Source organism: Chionomys nivalis, chromosome 5, assembly GCF_950005125.1.
Source record: "Chionomys nivalis chromosome 5, mChiNiv1.1, whole genome shotgun sequence".
In the NCBI taxonomy this organism is placed as follows: Eukaryota; Metazoa; Chordata; class Mammalia; order Rodentia; family Cricetidae; genus Chionomys; species Chionomys nivalis.
In genome coordinates, this window is record NC_080090.1 from 86420198 (window position 1) to 86437141 (window position 16944).

A 16944-nucleotide genomic window follows, 5' to 3' on the forward strand; every position below is an offset into this window, starting at 1 on the left:
ACTCTGTCTCTTTAAAGACTTAGCTTTATTTTTTTAAACAATTTACTTCTTTTTATAACTCTCTATACTCTTTTTTTCTCTCCCCCAAGCCTCTGTACATTTATCCAACACTGTGACCCATTTAGAGATCTTTTTCATCTGAATTAGTCTTTATTGTGCATTTGTAATCCTTTTTTGACCAGAATCACTTCTTAAAATGTTAAATGGCTTGACTAATACTAAGGCTGCTTTGCCTTTTGGCTCTGCCCAGTCTGACATGGCAGAGACATGTTTGCTGTCTCACACCACCCCAGTTCTAGGTATGCAGTGGGTCTATGTTGCACCATTAGGTAGATTGTAACCCGCTACTTACAAACCCCATTCAGGTGCTTGTCCTCCTGACAGAGCCAGAGTTAGTGCTGGCAGCATGGCCCAGGAGGCTACCATTTTGAAACTGTGTTTTTTGTTTTTTGTTTTTCTGCTACTGATGAATCAGAAAGACCTCTCTTAAGGGAGCTGTGGCATGCCACCAGCTGGAAAAAAAATATGGCTAAACTTTGGTTTTTTTGTGTGTGTCTAGAGTTCCTTTCCAAGCTTTCTCAGGTTTTACATGGATATAGTCGACCACTTTGGAGCACCAATTTGTTGTAGGAGTCGCTTGTTCATTCCTGATTGTTCCGACCCATGAACTAATCACACAGAAACTATATTATTATCAATGCTTTTTGGCCGATAGCTTAAGCGTATTTCTAGCTAACTCATATCTTAAATTAACCCATCTCCATTAATCTGTCTATTGCCATGTGGCTGTGATTTACTGGGTAAAGTTCCAGTGTCTATCTCTGGTGGGGCTATATTGCTTCTCGCTGACTCTGCCTTCTTTCTCTCAGCATTCAGTTTAGTTTTCCCTGCCTAGCTCTATGCTGCCCTATCAGGCCAAACAAGTTTCTTTATTAACCAATGGTATTCACAGCATTCAGAAAGGAATCCCACATCAGAATTTGGCATAGGATTGAGTTAGCTCTTTTCACACAAGCACATCACTGGGTGAGCTACCTCCAGAGCATCCACATTCCCTAATTCTTAAAAGAAAATTACACAGTATTGTTTGGGTGGAAGCCTCACCTCAGTTCCTGGCATCCATATGTCCAAAGAGTCTGGGATGTTTGCGTTCAGGCTTCAACCCAGCCCCTGGCATCCATGGAAATAGCCCGTATTGCTTTGGAGGCTCTAGGTCTCTCCAAAAAACAGCTCATAGGAAGGTATCTTACACTGGGTTTTCACTTAATCACCTGTGGTTTATGGAAGCTACATTATCCAGCTCTACAGGATATCTCCCTCAAGTTCTTTTAAAAGTAATTATAGTTTTTAATTGGCTTTTAAAAATGTTAGGTTTCCAAATGACTTTTCCATATGTCCTTCATTTGGGGTTAGCTTTCCCCCATCTCCTTTTCTCCCCATCCCTGCTTAATCCTTTTCACCCCTAGTACTCTGCCCTTCTATTTACTATCATATATGTCCTATAATCTTTTCTCCCTTAAGGTTTTAAAGACAATATTATACTTATGTATTGCTTTCTTTTTACCCGTGTGTGTATGTGTGAGAGACATGTGTGACTGTGTGCATGTTTGAGTGTGTGAGTATAAGCAGGCACATCCATGGCACACATAAGGTCAGAGGACAGTCTCAGTTTGATCCTCACCTCCCACCTTGTTTGAGACAGGGTCTTGCTGCTCACTGCTGTGTACCCTAGGCTAGCTGGCCTGTGACTTTCAAGAATTCTTCCATCTCTGCCTCCCATCTCTCTGTAAGAGTGCTGGAATGAGAAGTGTGTGCTACCAGCCACAGTTTTACATGGGTCCTGGGATCTGGACTTAGTTTCTCATACTGGCATGGCAAGTGACTTTATCCACTGAGCTACCTTTACTGACCCAAAGACATTATTTAAACCAGAAGGTAAAAGGTGAACTCTTCAATACCCAGTGCTGGGAAAACAGTCTTGATACCAAGACTTATTAGCTTATTCTCTCATGTAAGTTCAAAGGAGGTTTCAGATGGATAAAAGATTAATCATAGAAAATGACAGGATATAAATCCTAGCAAAAAAACATGGAACTGTTTAAAGATAGCTTTGAAATAAAGAAAGCCTGTGTATGACACAAAATAGTGACAAAATGAAAGATCCATTGAGCTAGGAAAACATTTTTCACTGCAAAACAGTGATTTTTATCTCCCCTACAAAGTGGTAATTTTCCTCGTAAGATTCCTTCAAACCTGTCGGAACAAATAGAACCGGGACAATTTTAAGGAAATGAAGATGTCCACCCCATCTCATCGTAGGAAGAAAACCACAAAACAGATACCAATTTCTATGCATCAGACTGCCAGAAACAAAAAGACAGAAGCTAACGATGTAGTTTTTTAGGAAAGGAGAATCGGGAATCCCTCCTTTCCACTGCTGTGCGAGAGTAAAGTGTGATTCTTTACATGTGATTCATGGAGAATAATTTAGCCAAATTCTCTACTATTCAAAAGTCTGCATTCATGAATTGATCCTGAAGAGCAGGTGGGATGACTCAGTGGGTCAAGCTGCGCAAACTTAGTGATTGAGTTTGATCATTGGGTCCCAAACTCACCAGAGGTGTCCTCCACACACCTACCCTGGCACTTGTGTGCACACACTCACACACTTCGTGCACACACAGAGACCCAATAATAAATAAAATAAAAACATTGTTTCAATGATTTGATCCTAAATGTAGTCTTGCAAAGGCAAGAATTCACATTTACCCAAAGACAAGTGTCAAAGCCACTTTCCATGTCAAATGATTATAAGCCGTCCTATTGCCGCTCAAGAGAGGACAGGGTAAGCACCTGATAGCTCACATCTTGTAACACTTGGCTTCTGTTAATGTGGTAGTTTTATGTGAACTAATACAGAATGATACTCAGGATATTTATTTACTGGGGTTGGAGAGCAAGGTAGGAAAACCATGATTAATATTTATTTTATTTAAGGAATTATTATTCTGATTTTATATATGAATTTTTGCCTGAATGTGTACATGCACGCACATGCGTGCACATCTGTGTATGTATGTGTGTGTGCATATGTACCTGATACCTGGAGATGCCAAAAGAAGGTGCTAGGTCACCTAGAACTCAAGGACAGTTGTGGGTGCTGGGAACTAAACCCAGGTCCTCTGCAATGCTCTTAAACGCTGAGCCATATCTCCAGTCCCAATATTGTTTTTTGTTTGTTTGTTTGTTTGTTTGAGACTAAGTCTCATTGTGTAGCCGGCCTAAGGTGGCCTCAAACTCAGCATGTAGCTCAAGCTGACCTTCAATCTGGCTTTCTTCCTCCACCTCCTGAGTGCTAGGATTGGAACTGTGTGATCCTGTAGCCGGCTGCTTTGCTTATCTCCGTTTATGTGTGCACAGACTCACTCTGACAGTGGCTGGCCAGCAACAGCTGAGTGAGTAGGGCTTAGGAAGCTGGATGGAGGCAGACTTGGCAAGGGGATTTGCTAATAAAACCTATTTTTACAATGTACTCTTTTGTATTTGCGTATATAGGTTTAGCTATTCAAACAATAACTGAAATAAAATGTACAATATTCCTTCACACTGCATAAATACATGTTGCTGTGATTGGTTTAATAAAGAAGCTGGCTGGCCGATAGCTGGACAGGATCAGGTTAGGTGGGAGAACCAGACTAGGACACTGGGAGGAAGAAGGGCGGAGTCAGAGGAGTTTCCAGCCAGACACAGAAGAAGCAGCATGAAAAGTACATAGATGAGGTAAACCAGCCTTGGAGCACATAGATTAATAGAAATGGGTTAGTTTAAAATGTAGGCGTTAATTAGTAATAAGCCCGAGCTATTAGCTAGGAATTTATAATTAAAAGACTCTGTGTGATTATTTGGGAGCCAGCTGGCAGTACAGAAAATAACTTCATCTACAATAAAATCTTTAACTGTCTCTGGAAGAGAAAGAAGCAGATCTTTGTTCCCTGAGCACAGACTGTGTATCCAGAGGGAGGAAGTGCAAGAACAAAACACCCGAAGAATTTGGAGTTTGTCCGTCTAGGAAGCGTGCTCTTGTGGCACTGTGGAACCCCCAGGTGAGACAGCCTAGGCAGTCTTCTACGCCAGCATTTCTTCTGTGACAGAGGGAAATATCACAGAATAGTGAAAATTTGCCGAAGAGAGATGAGGAACCCCTGCAGATACTAAGACAAGAAGACAGGGAGAGCCTGTTTTGAAGCTGGCTCAATCCCAGACATGCCTTCCATCATCGTCATCATCATCATCATCATCATCATCATCATCAGACATGCTTGGTCCTGCTGCTGCTGGGAGAACTTATCCTACTGTCTGTGCCCTCCCCCAACCCAGATTTTATACAGAGCAGTAGGTGCTGCTGCCTGCCTGCCTCTTCGACCTTCTAGAATCTGGGGTAATGCTTAGAACTCACAGCAAAACCTTCCCACTCTCCATCCTTTTGGGATCCACAGATGCTCCTCTTGTCATCCACACACCGTCGTGTGTCCGTGTGGTCCCTACACCCTGATGTGAGATGTCCTGCCAGAAGGTTACTGGCTCTGGGTCCGATGATGAGCCTGCTCCCTGAATTCAAAGTCTCACTTCTTAGTTAGCCCCCAAGTCTTGTGGATAATGATAAAAGTGTTGGTGGGTGTAATCTTACTCCTCTCTAAGGAGTGTCTGTCTGTCTGTCTGTCTTCACATCACAGCTCTCACTTGATCTCACAACAGTTCCATGAGAAAGCCAAGTACCTTTCTGTACGTTGCCTTCTGCCTTCAGACCTGCAAGGCAAAGGTATACCGTGGTCCTCTCTAAAGAGCCAACTGCGGATGCAAACAAGAGGGTCTCAGTCCTTAACCAATGGATTCTTTCATTTGGTGTTTGTTGGTTTTATTGAGATGAGGGTTGACTGTGCTGCCAGGCTGGCCTGGAACTCTCTACTCTTCTGAGTCCTGGCATTACAGGCAAGCACCACCATGCCTGTAATGGATGTTTTACACCATTTCTTTGGGTGTTAAAAAAAGGGGGGGGGCGGGAGGAGCATCAATAACCATGAATGGAAACCAGTTCATGGGGGGGAAAGGGGCAAAGCATTTCTTTGCTTCCTGAAGACACATCTGCCAAATAAAATATAGTCAAATTACCATGTTTTAATTTCTCTAGGTGTGACATCTTTCATTTTTAGGGACTTGAGCCTCTGGTGCGAACTAGTGACCAGAGGTCTCACTGGTTCACAGTACCATACCTTCTCCTCATCTTGCAGATGAAAAGCTAGCAAACACGTAGGCAAAGACCCACTCTTGTTGGGAGACATGCCACATGCTAGAACTTAAAACCCCTGGCTCCTAACCATACAGTCTGATCCCTTTACAACGTGCTATGGATTTGTTTGTGATGAGCCTATTTGCTTTTCTGTAAGTAGGGAAAAAAACCATAGTGGTTCTCCTAAGGAAGTTAAGAAATTAATGAAATTTATGGGTAAATTCTCCCTTGTGTATAGGAGAGAGAGAGACACACTTCTTCCATCTATAACTTAACTTTGCTAGAAGATGGGGAATTAGCAATTGAATTGTGGTGTCAGAGCATAAAGAGTTTAATTTGTGGATGGTAGAGCTAATTGCCAATCCCAAGGCCGGCTTAAGCACCTTGTGCACTCTGTCCATTTCTTACAGAGTGAACAAAGATGCCATTACATTCTCCAAAACTGCAAATGGCTGTGGGCAGAGATGCCATTTCCTGAGTAAAATAACAAGTTCAAAACCCGCAGTCTTCCCACACACATACCTGGAGTAACCCTAGGCCTTTTGCTTGTGTTTTTTTTGAGACAGGTTGATTGACTTATGTGCAGACTGGGAGCCTGGAGTTTCCTCGCCCTCTGCAGACTGGAGCAGAGCCTCTGCCGGTGTTACAAAAAGCAGGCCGAATGAGGCAGAGAAGGTACGCGTGGGGCTCCCGCCTGAGCATGAATTGGAGGGTGGGATAGGAGTGGACATTGTCACCCCCTCTCCCAAGCTCTTTACCTCACCAGGGATCTTCAAGGACACAGCTCCTTCCTTCTCCCCAGGAGTCCGCCGCAGAGTCACAGCCCTGATAAGGCTTGTCCTCCACGGAGGCTATGCTGGGGCAAACCTGGCTCCTGCTCTAAGAGGGGCAGTTGGCTGGCATTAGTTGCTATCATTTTCTCTCCTGTCCACTTTAGTTGAAACATTGGAAAACAGCTTTGTTAATGGCCCCCACACCCTGGGTACTTCCTGAGCGACAGCCCTGGCATATGGGGGGCAGTCCGAGAGCCCCTCCTCTGGGTGGGGATCAGGGCCTTGGCAGATGGATGGCTGTCCAGGGTGCAAAGAGCAAGGAAGCTCACAGCACTGCGGCCACGCCCTGTATCCAGGGTCTGCATTGTTCCCTTCTGGAGTAGAGTGTCTTCTGCATTAGCAGCACCTGCCTTCCCCACAGAGGGTAGAGGCTAACACACAAGAAGTGAGGGCTTCCCTTTTATCAGCACAACTGATGGAAGATGACAACCCACTACCAGGAGGCTGTGGGGGAGAGCGGCCCAGACACCTGCTCAGAGATAGGTCTTTTCTTTTTGAGTTTGGTCCTCTCTGCCTCACGTCTTTTTTACCCTAGCCTCCCCGGAGTTTCTGTCTTACCAGAGGCTGAGGAGGCAGAGAAAGAGATGTAAAAGACAGAACGTGAAGTGACATGGTGCAGGGATCCAAGTAGTCTCCAGGAGAGCCTCCTTTGGGCTACAGAACTGCCGGCTTAGGGAACCCCTGCAGAAACCCAGCTGATTCTGGGGTATTTTTCATCCACCATTGTTAAGAACTGAACTTGAACGATACCCTTTCCCTTTTCCCCTCTACTACACGTGGAAGACTGACAGCAAAAGCCATGCTGGTTTCTCGGAGTGGGGCGGAACAGGGTATGGGGACAGTTCTCCAAGATTCAGCAGCGCCGAAGACTTAGTTCGTCTTTCAGCCTCTCCGGTCCTCTGGGCACCTTTTCAATTGCCAGTCCTACTCTCTAATCTCCCCTCCCTAGCGTCCCTTCCTGGCCTTCTTGGGACACAAACACCCTGGAGCCTGGAGCCCACTGTCTGTGAGATCCCTGATCAGAGCATGCTCAGTCCAGCTGCGTCTCAGATGTGTCCGCCTAGCAGGCAGTCCTCAGTCCTGCCTCAGTTTCCCTTCTTTCATCGCATTCGTTAAGTGCGCCGTCCAGGGCTGGTTTTATCGTCATGACGCCACACTGCACAGCCAGATGTAATGGAGAGGAAACATCTTTCGAAGATGGACGGACAGAAGCTGAAAGAGTGCGGAGACTGTATGTGGACAGACACGTGACTTGTGAGACCAGGACCCGCTCACGCGGGTGTTTGGCCAGTGGCAATGGCTATCCTTATCACAGTGTATATCAGAGTGTTTCTGCATGTGGGGCCCGTGCTTTGCTCACGCATGCAGCTTCCGTGTTCTCTCGCAGCAGCTCTTTCGAAACAAAAATCCTTAGTACTCAGCTTTCTCTGATGACGAAATCGAAGTCACAGAGGTTAAGGACCTGAGACAGCGCCACGCCCTTGTCTGGGTTCCCACAGTCCGACTCTGGTTCTCAGCAGCTCACTTCAGGTTTGGGGCTAAGGGTGTTTCCAGCTTGGTTTGTCCAGGTTCCTGAGAACACTGCATGGTGATCCTGAGCGGTGTCCTCCGGGTCCCAGATGTGACTCCGACCTGGTGGCTCCAGCTGGGAAGCCTTCTCAGGACAGAGCCCTGCCCTTCAGGTCTTCTCTGTCTCTTCTCTCTTTGTTCTCAGCCCCCTGCCATCTGGAGCTGCCCCAGGCATCTGCTCCTGAGCTTTGCCCTTTCCCTTCTCCTCCCCTCCCAGCAGGAGGAACCCTAACTGTGCCAGTGCCCCAACTCATTGTCGTCTGGGGTCACTCAGAGCAGACACCTGTCTTCTGACTCATGCAGGGAAACCACCCAGCTTCCCCAGGACTTCGATTTCACAAATGGATCCATTTGGTTAATTGCACTCCTACCCCTAAGCCCCTCTGCCTGTCAGCCACAGACGGCCTCCTCACCCCAGGCTGCACAGACACAGAGCATGCGCAGGACCCACAGGAGCTGTGGATACATGGGACCAGGGCTGTACATTTCATCCTGCTTCTACCTTCTTTTAGCAGGAATGTTGCGGTCACATCTAGGTTCCTTTTTTAGCTCTTTACAATTTTTCTCCTCTTTTTTTCTTTTAAGCGGGTTTCACCTGTAGTCCAGGCTGGCTTCAACCTCAGTCTTCTTGCCTCTTCTTCCCAAGCGCTGAGATAACAGGCTCACCTGGCTTCCCCTTGGCCCTTTCTACTAACCCAAGCCCATCTCACTAACAGAGCCTAGAGACACTAATGTCCACCCTGAGTTCTGGTTTCTAATAAGACAGCCAGAGATTGTGGCGAAGCTTCTCTCCAATGTCTGGTGCCACACACAGCCTTCTCACAACCAGACTCCTGGCCAAATGGTGCGACTTAACTCCGGAAAAATCTCCCCCTTACTGTTGCCTCCCCTCTTTTTGCAACCCCCTCCCCACCTCCTGTTTTCACATTCTTCCTGTCTGTAGGAGCCTGCTTGCTTGCCGGAACGGCAGTTGGATTCAGGCTACTGTCTGCCCGGGATGTAAATGCAGAAAGCAGAGGGAGGAAAGGAGGATGGGCAGTTGTAGCTCCCTCCTGCTGGCTCCATCCTTTCCTTCTGTGTCCCACTTGTCACAGCAGACAGGAATTTAAAAAATGCAATGGAATATCATTAGCAAACCCGCTATTGGCTCCGAATGGAGTCCCGTCAGAACTGACTCCACTCTTGATGGCGGAAGGACAGGGTCCTGGTGGAAGGAGCTGGTGGGAAGAGGAGTATGGGCTGCTCTGGAGACAGGCGTGTCAGAGCAGGAAGGAGGAGAGCAAGGGTGTAGTGGCCAGTCTGGGATCCTTCAGGGCCCTCCTGCTCTTATTGAATGGACCAGATACTATTTATGCCGATAGCCTGGTGCTGGTCCTGAGAGTGAATGGTGGCTCCTTGGGCATCAGGCCAGACAGTGTTGGCACAGGCACTGTCTCACTGACAGGTATATGAACAGATGTGAAAGCCCAGATTGCCCAAAACCAGGTAGTGAAGTAAGCCAGGTTCAGTTGTGACGTGGCGGGAAGGATAAAAATCTGACATTTCCTGAAGAGAAGGTGTGCTGGAGTTAGATAGAGGCTTGGGTTAGAAGCTCATGGATGGATTTAATAACCGTCATAGCGACCCTGCAATAAATGAGTGTATAGCCCCTCTCCTACAGACAGGGGGACCGTGGCTCTGAGAGGAAACAGCAAGCATCTGCCCGGCTGGGGTGGGCCTGCAACTTTAAGCCCAGGCCCTTCGTGTGCCATGGAGATCACATATCACTTCTTAACGTTAAATCTCCAAGTCAGGATCTGACATAGCCCTCTTTTCTGTATGGCTCCTGGCTAGTTATAAACTCAGTTCTGTTCAGTTCTGCACTGACACTTAACTCTGTCATGGGCCGGGGACATCGAAGACAATTCTCTTGCTCACAGAAAGCTCATAATCTGTTTATGGAAGTGAAGGTCACCTCTCTTCCCCCACCCCACGTTCTTCTATAATATTGTCTCTGCTAGGTTCAGCCTGGTTTCCAACTGGTTTTAGAACAGTGCCTGCCACACTAGGCTTGGATTCCCCCACATGGGGTGTGTGTGTCATGAACAGAGGTCTCCTCAGGTGGACCATGGTCTGGACCTCAAGAGGACACCCACTGGGCAAGCCTGAGAATCTACTGTGCAGTGTTGGGAGTGGGGCACTGAGGTTTGGAACAGAGAGGGCAAGGGGACTTGCTCGTCTGACTTCCTTGTGGAAAGGGAAAGGAGTGACTGTCAGAGTCTCCTTCCTTTTATCTCAAAATCTCATGCTCTCTTAACCTTTTATTTCCAATTTTATAATTTTCTCCTTAACAATTGTTTTTGGTGCCATTAATATGCAGTCGATTTAATTCCTTCCAACATTTGAAACCTGATTTCTAAATTTAATCATTTTCCTTTATGAAGTATCACATTTTTCTAAAACAAAGGCCTCTAAGTTCTCTTGTTAATGCTTTTAATAACTGCTTTAGTGAGGTGTAATTCACATACTAGAAATGTATCCATATAACAATACAGCTCAATGCCGGTTCGTGTACACAGTGTTTTGCTAGGGTCTAGTATTGGACACCTCCCAACCATCAAATTTTTGTAATTGTATTCCCATACACCCCTCCCCGCAAAGCCGTACATTTCATTAGCAGTTGGGCTCTGTCCCCACTCTGTCCTCAACCCTGAACAGTCACTAGTCTGCTTCCCATGTCCTTGATTCCATGGTTCTGGAGATTTCATATATATGAAACTAGTGGTCCTTGCATCTGATTATTAAGACTTCTCCAAGGTAAAATACATATGCCCTGCATTCCAGTCACTGGCTGAGTGACAGTCCAGACCATGCTTTGTTTGCATGACGACCACCTCGTGTGGGAACTCTACACTTCTCTCTATGAGGAGCCCCAAGTCTTCTACTATTAATTCCAGGGATCCCTTTCTTTATGGTGTTCTACTGCCTGTCTCCTCCTTCTATCCCATCTGGGTCCCTCCTTACCAGATGTAACTGTTGAGCCCCTCTCACCCTTGGGGTCTGTCACACAGAATCATTGTCACTGTCTCCCTAGCCTTCCTCCGAGCCACTGGGGAGACAGCTGGAACCCTGCCTGTTCTTTCAGAGGTTTCTCCGCCTTTCTTCTCCATACTTGCTGCTCCGTCTCCCTGGGATAGGCTTTCCGTAACCCCAGGTTATGGTCTGAGTGTGAAATGTTTACCCTGGGGCTTGTGCTGGTCTCCAGCTGGTGGTACTGGTCTATGAGTGTGTGGAACTTTGGGGACATAGGGTCTAGCTGACTAACATCAGCTACTAGGTTGGACACTGACTGCTACCATCATGTCTTTTCTAGTTCTGTCCTTCAAAGGACAAGAGAAGTAACAATGGCAAAAATGCATTCCCAAAGAATTCTTGATGACTGGATCGTAGCTTAGATGAGGCCTGGTGATTCTTGGTTGGCTTGTTGGGCTAAGGGACGAGGCCCCCTGTGTCTGTTGGGTTTCCTTGCAGTGCCAGATTGGAATGTGCGTCCCTGGACTCACAGAGTGGGACCTCAGGTGTCCCAGGCTGACCCCCTTACTTCGGGGCATCTTCAGAACCTAGTGTTGATGTCCTAGAGTGAATGGTGGGTGACTGGACAGGACACCTGCACAGCTGCATTCTGAGAGCCTGTGAAGATGGCCCTGAGGGTGGTCTTACCTGAGATCAGACAGAACACTGAGAAAGGAGTAGGGGAGCATTCTGGGAAACAAATACATCTAGAGTGTCTACTAGGCAGGAGCAGGCTCTCTTCTGAGGCTGCCAAGTCAACACTGCCCCGTGATTGCTGGTGTCTTGCTGCTCCACACAACCACTAATAGCAGGTTCATCATGCCTCTTATTAAATTGGGGATGTATTAGGCAGATTTATTGATGAGCCAAATACCTCCCGGTAATAGGAAGCATCAGAAACAACGGCTGCTCAACCAGCTCATGAGAAGTTACCACTGTCTCACCACAGAGGGAGACAAGATGCATGCCCATCAAGACTCGGGGTCTTCAGGGCACTGACGCAAGAATAGCTCTTCCCACAGTGCAGGAGGCCGTGACCACCACGGGGATGAGCATAGGGTACCTTGGGGAACAGGGGAAATGGCAGAGACTCGGAGGAGTGAGTGAGGACCCTGAACACTGGAGTAAGTCGGCACAGTGAATACCGGCATGGATTTGGGGCTTGGAAAGGGTAGGTGTGAGTCTGGGCTGGACGGGGGACATGGTGCTCTGAGTGTGGGTTGACTGTGGATGGGAACGTGGGCTTAGCCCTTCAGCTTTTTTCTCGCAGACCCAGCACACATGGTTCTTTGTCCTTCAAGGAGAGTAGAGGAAAAAACAGTTGGGTGAGAATGTGATTCTAGTGATGGCCTGAGCCACTGGGGTTTGTTTTTATGTCTAAACCATTTGAGAATGGCATGGGTTTGTATTGGGAGTGGTTTACCTGTGTCCTCTGTTCCAGCAGGGGAGGGCTTGCTAATCCACACAGGACTCTCCAGCCTCCTGGGATGAATCTGAGCCCTGACAAATCTCCTACCCCATGCTCAGATGTGCCTCTGATCCCCGGATCTGGCTCCTTTCTGATTCCCAAGTAGGTTGTTTCCAGGCAGCTGTCGTGATCAGCCTTGCTGCCTATCTTGTTAATGGGAGTAGCTGGCGTTTGCGTTGGCACTGGGGGCTTTTATTATCTCTCTGCTCCCCCACAGTTTCCCATGGCAGTGATGTGCGAGTGTGTTCCTTAGTTGGTTCTTGTAGTACTATTCTAGTCCCTTGATTAGCTTATTCCAAGAGTTAATTGCTGGCATGTGGCCCCAGCTCTCTCTGTTAGTATATCCCTAGGCATCAATTCACACACAGCCTGGGAGAGCCTGCAAGACTGTTATTCATGACTCTGAGGCATTTCCAATGGAACTTACCCCCTGCGCCAAGCCCAGTCTCTCTGCACCCCCGACCCTGAGCCTGCTTGCTCCTCCTTCTGTGTTCTCGGTGCCAGTTCAAGCAGCAGCTAATCCACTTTCCATCCTGGGATTCTCCATGCCAGCTTCTGTCCCCCGCCAGTCAGTCATCAGAGCCTGTCCATCATGACCTGGGAACCCTCAAATCTCAGGAAGGCCTTGGAGATAAGACAGACATGCTCAAATGTGACACTCCCCCCTCCCACCCTTCCCAGGTCCCCTGTGGGTCTGGAGCTGACAGGAAGTGGTCGCGCAAGGAGAGGAGACCTCTGAGCAGCATCCCTCCCGGGCTGCACCCACAGAGTAGGGGAATACATTAGGACAAACAGTCTGCCACTAAGACTCACCCAGCCATCTACCTGCCGTCTACATATACCCTCGTGAGCTCCTGAAAGGTCTCTCCCAAGAGAAAGGAAACGTGTCTTCCCCAGCTGTCTTGGTGAAAGTCGCCAAGGACCAGCAGGTGTCTGTTCCTAAATAGTTGGGGGTGCATTGGGCAGTGCTGATTGTGTCGAATCTTGGGCCCTGCTCTGGAACTGGGGTAGAGTAAGCCCCTCTTAGGAAGGGTGGGAAATTCTCCCAGGAAGGGAGCAGTGCTGTGGATGAGCGGAGAGCCTGAATGTGAGTGAGCACCTCGTACGTGCTTGCCGGCATCCTTCTGGTTGGATAAGATGCTGCCTGCAACCACAAGAAACTCGGGGTACAGCTGGGGAGACAGACATCTTGCTGGCACCAAGAAGTCACATTCATTACAGTGAGACTATCCCAAAAGTCTCACTCCTGCAGACTTGGCGGGAGGGAGTGACCAGGGAAGGCTAAGGAAGCCTTCTGGGTAAAGAGGTTGCCCTGGGACCTAAGCCTGGGTGATCAGTGATGAGTCAGGTGACAAGGAAAGCTGGTCCAGGCAAACTTAGAAGACAGCGATTTGTGTGAAAAGACTGTGGAGCCATCAGTGACCACCCAGAAGGAGGGCAAACAGGAGAACCTATGGATTCTGAGCTGGATCGGGAGCCAGCCTCCATCCCTTGCATGTGGCAGATGAGGAGAGGGCAGGCTTCAGCGTGGGAAAAGGAAGGCTCCGGGTGGGTGGGAAAGCTGGAGGACATCCCTGCAGTCTTGGGGGGCTGAGGAATATACACAGCTTCCCTGCTTGGTCCTAAAATGGGAACAGAGGTCTGAAGAGGGAAACCGAAGTCACTGAAAAAGTTAATCATTTTTTCCTTTGTTGTGACAAATGCCGAGAAACTTGACTTGAAGCAATAAAGATTTATTTCAGCTCCCAGTTTCTGAGGATGAAGTCCGTGGTCACCTGGTTCCAGTATTTCTAAGACTGAGAAGTAGACCAATGTGGGGGAGGGGACGGAGCAGAGCTGCTGATCTCTTAGTGAACTAGGCTTTGGGGACAAAACCCAGTCATCAAGTGCCCATCCCAGTGGCATTCTGCCTGAGGAGTAGCTGTGGAAACCGGACACCCAGCTTCCTCCTGCACCTCCCTCGGAACAGGATCCTGAAGCTCTTCCAAAGAATGCTCCACTCGCCTGATGTGAGACTTGGGGCTAAGGGTCTTGAGAAAATGTCAGCTCCATCCTCATCCCTGAACACTTGGTGCAAAGTCCCTCAGGGCTGGGAAGTGGGCTGCACCAGGTTTGGGTGATACGAGGGTAGGAACTGAAGACTGGCCTTGCTCAGAGACTGCAGAGCCAAAGTGACTCTGTGCTTCCATCTGGTCCCTTCACACTACAACCAGGGTGGCTTTTGCACACAGATCTCACCAGGGCGTCATTCCTGCTGAAAACCTGGGATGCCTGGGATATAGTTTCAGGTCCTGATGCTGGCCATCGGAGGCCTCTGAGTAGACGTTCGTCTTCCTGACAGTGTCGTGTCCCCATCCTTGTGCACACTTTCATCGGCCACGTTGTCTTCTTTCCGTTCCTTGCATGTCACAGTCTCCTGGTTGCCACGGGGCCTTGGCACAAGTAATTCTCCCTTCATAGGATGCTTTTTCTGACCCACCTTTACAAGATTGGCTCCTTCTTGACACTCAGGATGCCACATCGCTTGCCAGATATCACCTTCCAAAGGCCCTTGTTAACCCAGGCTCCTCCTCCTCCTCCTCCTCCTCCTCCTCCTCCCTCCTCTTCCTCTCCTCCTCCTCCTTAAATAAACTTACTTTTTAAAGAGCAGTTTTAGCTTCCTGGCAGAACTGAGTTGGTACCGAGAACTGCACACACTCGCTGACCCCATGGCAGAGGCTTTCCATCAGTGCTGTCCTTTGCTGGATCCCATGATAGTCCTGGAGCCATGTACCATTATCACCAGAGCCCCCAGTAGTGCAGGAACCACACTTGCTATCGTGTATTTCTTGGGTCTGAAATTTTTGTAATGGTGCGAGTCTACAGTCCACAAGTATGGTGTGATCCAGATTTATGTCTCTCACCTCCTGGCACCCTCTGATCTTACTGAATGCATGTCTTGTCCTTTTCAGAATGACGTATAGTTGAACTCATTTACTTTGTACTATCCATCCAAGCATCTTCTCCATCTTTTCATGTTTTGGTAGTTCCATTCAGTTTTGAACAATGCTCCATCATCCTCCTGTGTCACAGTTAATGGATTTCCTTTGCCTACGGGAAGACACCCTCACGCTTCTGCGCCTGCTCGATAGAGCTGCTACAGCATGTGTGCATCGATGGTGTTTTCATCCTTGAGCTTAAGCCTCCTGGTCACTTCATTTTGGCCATTTCCTGTGATCCCCTTGGAAGTGTGGGGTACGCGAGAGTGGACAAACCTTGTTTCCACCCACGTGTGAGTTCCCTAGCTCAGTGCATGCACCAGGTGGGGCTGCAGCGTGGATGAATGTCTGCTGCCCGAAAGCCTGTGGCAGCTGCTGCTCAGGGGACCAGAGCCACCCGCTGAGCCATATCTCCAGGCTGCCTGTCTTTCCCTGTCACGTCAGACATATTGTACCTCTGTCACAGCCTGCCTGAGACAGGGCTGTGGGGATGTCGCTCCTGAAGGCAACAGCTTGAAGGAGGGAGTTGTGGGCACCTATTCCATCTGCCAGAGACAGCTTGTAGGATCAACACCAGGGGCCTTCAATCTGGGGGCGGGGGGAGGCGGGGGGAGCCACCGGGACCCAGAAAAACAAAAGGGAGGGATAGGAAAGCAAGCTGGGACAATGAGTGGATAATTCGTGTAGCCACTCAGCCCTTGTGGATAGTCACACAGGCTGCCAGTGTGTGCACACCCTTCATCCCTGGGAGGAGAAGTCCTGATCCATGACAGCAGCAAGCATATGCGGTGCTTTTGCTGTGTGTCCCGTGAATGCTGCGTGATGCCCTGGGAACGTGCTTCTGGGGTAGGATTATCTCCACGTATCAGTAGAGAAGCACAAAGCTCTGAGGCCGGGGCCTCTGCCTTGTGAGTGGGGATATGACATTAAAGCAGACAGTCCGAATATGTGGCTAGTGCCATTGAACTAGACCAGGAGCCCCCATGCCAGCATCCTCCCTGATGGCCCATCAGGACCAAATTCACATTTCAAATCTAAGTTGCTCAGGAGGCTCACAGATTCTCAGGCAGGTTGCTCAAGGGTGTGGACTGTTTCTGAACAAGGTCACAGAAGTTCTTCAGCATCCATGTTCACAAGGTGAAAAAAAAATCTGAAACTTGATTTGGTCCCTCCCCCAGACATTTAAGAGTTCAAAAGTTTACACTTTTGAGTGGTGCCTGCCGCTCTGCTCAGATGGGTTATTTTTCGTGGTGTGTGGTGGTTATGGCTGATGGGTGGCTTCTCCTTGCAACCTCCTCTCTGACACTTCCTCCTTCATGGTCCTGGTTGTACCCCTGTGACGCTAAACAAAAACATTTTGTCCTGCATTCCAACATTCAAAGTCTCTGGTGGCCAGTGGGTGGTCTTCAGCCTTCTCCTTCTCCTCACTCCTTCAATTTCCCTACAGGGAACCAGAAATGAGACTTCCTCATCCCACCGAGGGGCTCTTATCAGAGCCCACACACCCACCATCTCCCTATTGCATTAATCCTTGTGATGTTTAGTTTCTGTTGTCAACTGAATACAGTCTAGAATAGCCTGGGAAGAGAGTCGAAGTGATGGATGTCTAGATTAGATTGGCCTGTGGGCATGTCTGTCAGGGATTACCTTGGTCAATGTAGGTGGGAAGACCCGCCCACTGTGACACCTCCTCTGGGCAGGGGGTCCTGAATTGCTCTTGGCTATGGATGTGACTAGTTCCTTCAAGCTCCTGTTGCC

At 48.4% G+C, this 16944-nt stretch overlaps 1 protein-coding gene across 21 annotated transcripts in view; it reads left to right on the plus strand.

Moving 5' to 3' along the window:
* Nfasc (neurofascin) overlaps nucleotides 1-16944 on the plus strand; it is a 165429-nt gene that overhangs the window by 67473 nt on the left and 81012 nt on the right. For all 21 annotated transcript variants that reach the window (XR_009057131.1, XM_057769531.1, XM_057769539.1 and 18 more), the window contains one exon: nucleotides 5854-5962. The gene's annotated coding sequence lies outside the window, so the exon portion shown is untranslated. The remainder of the gene's footprint in view (nucleotides 1-5853; nucleotides 5963-16944) is intronic.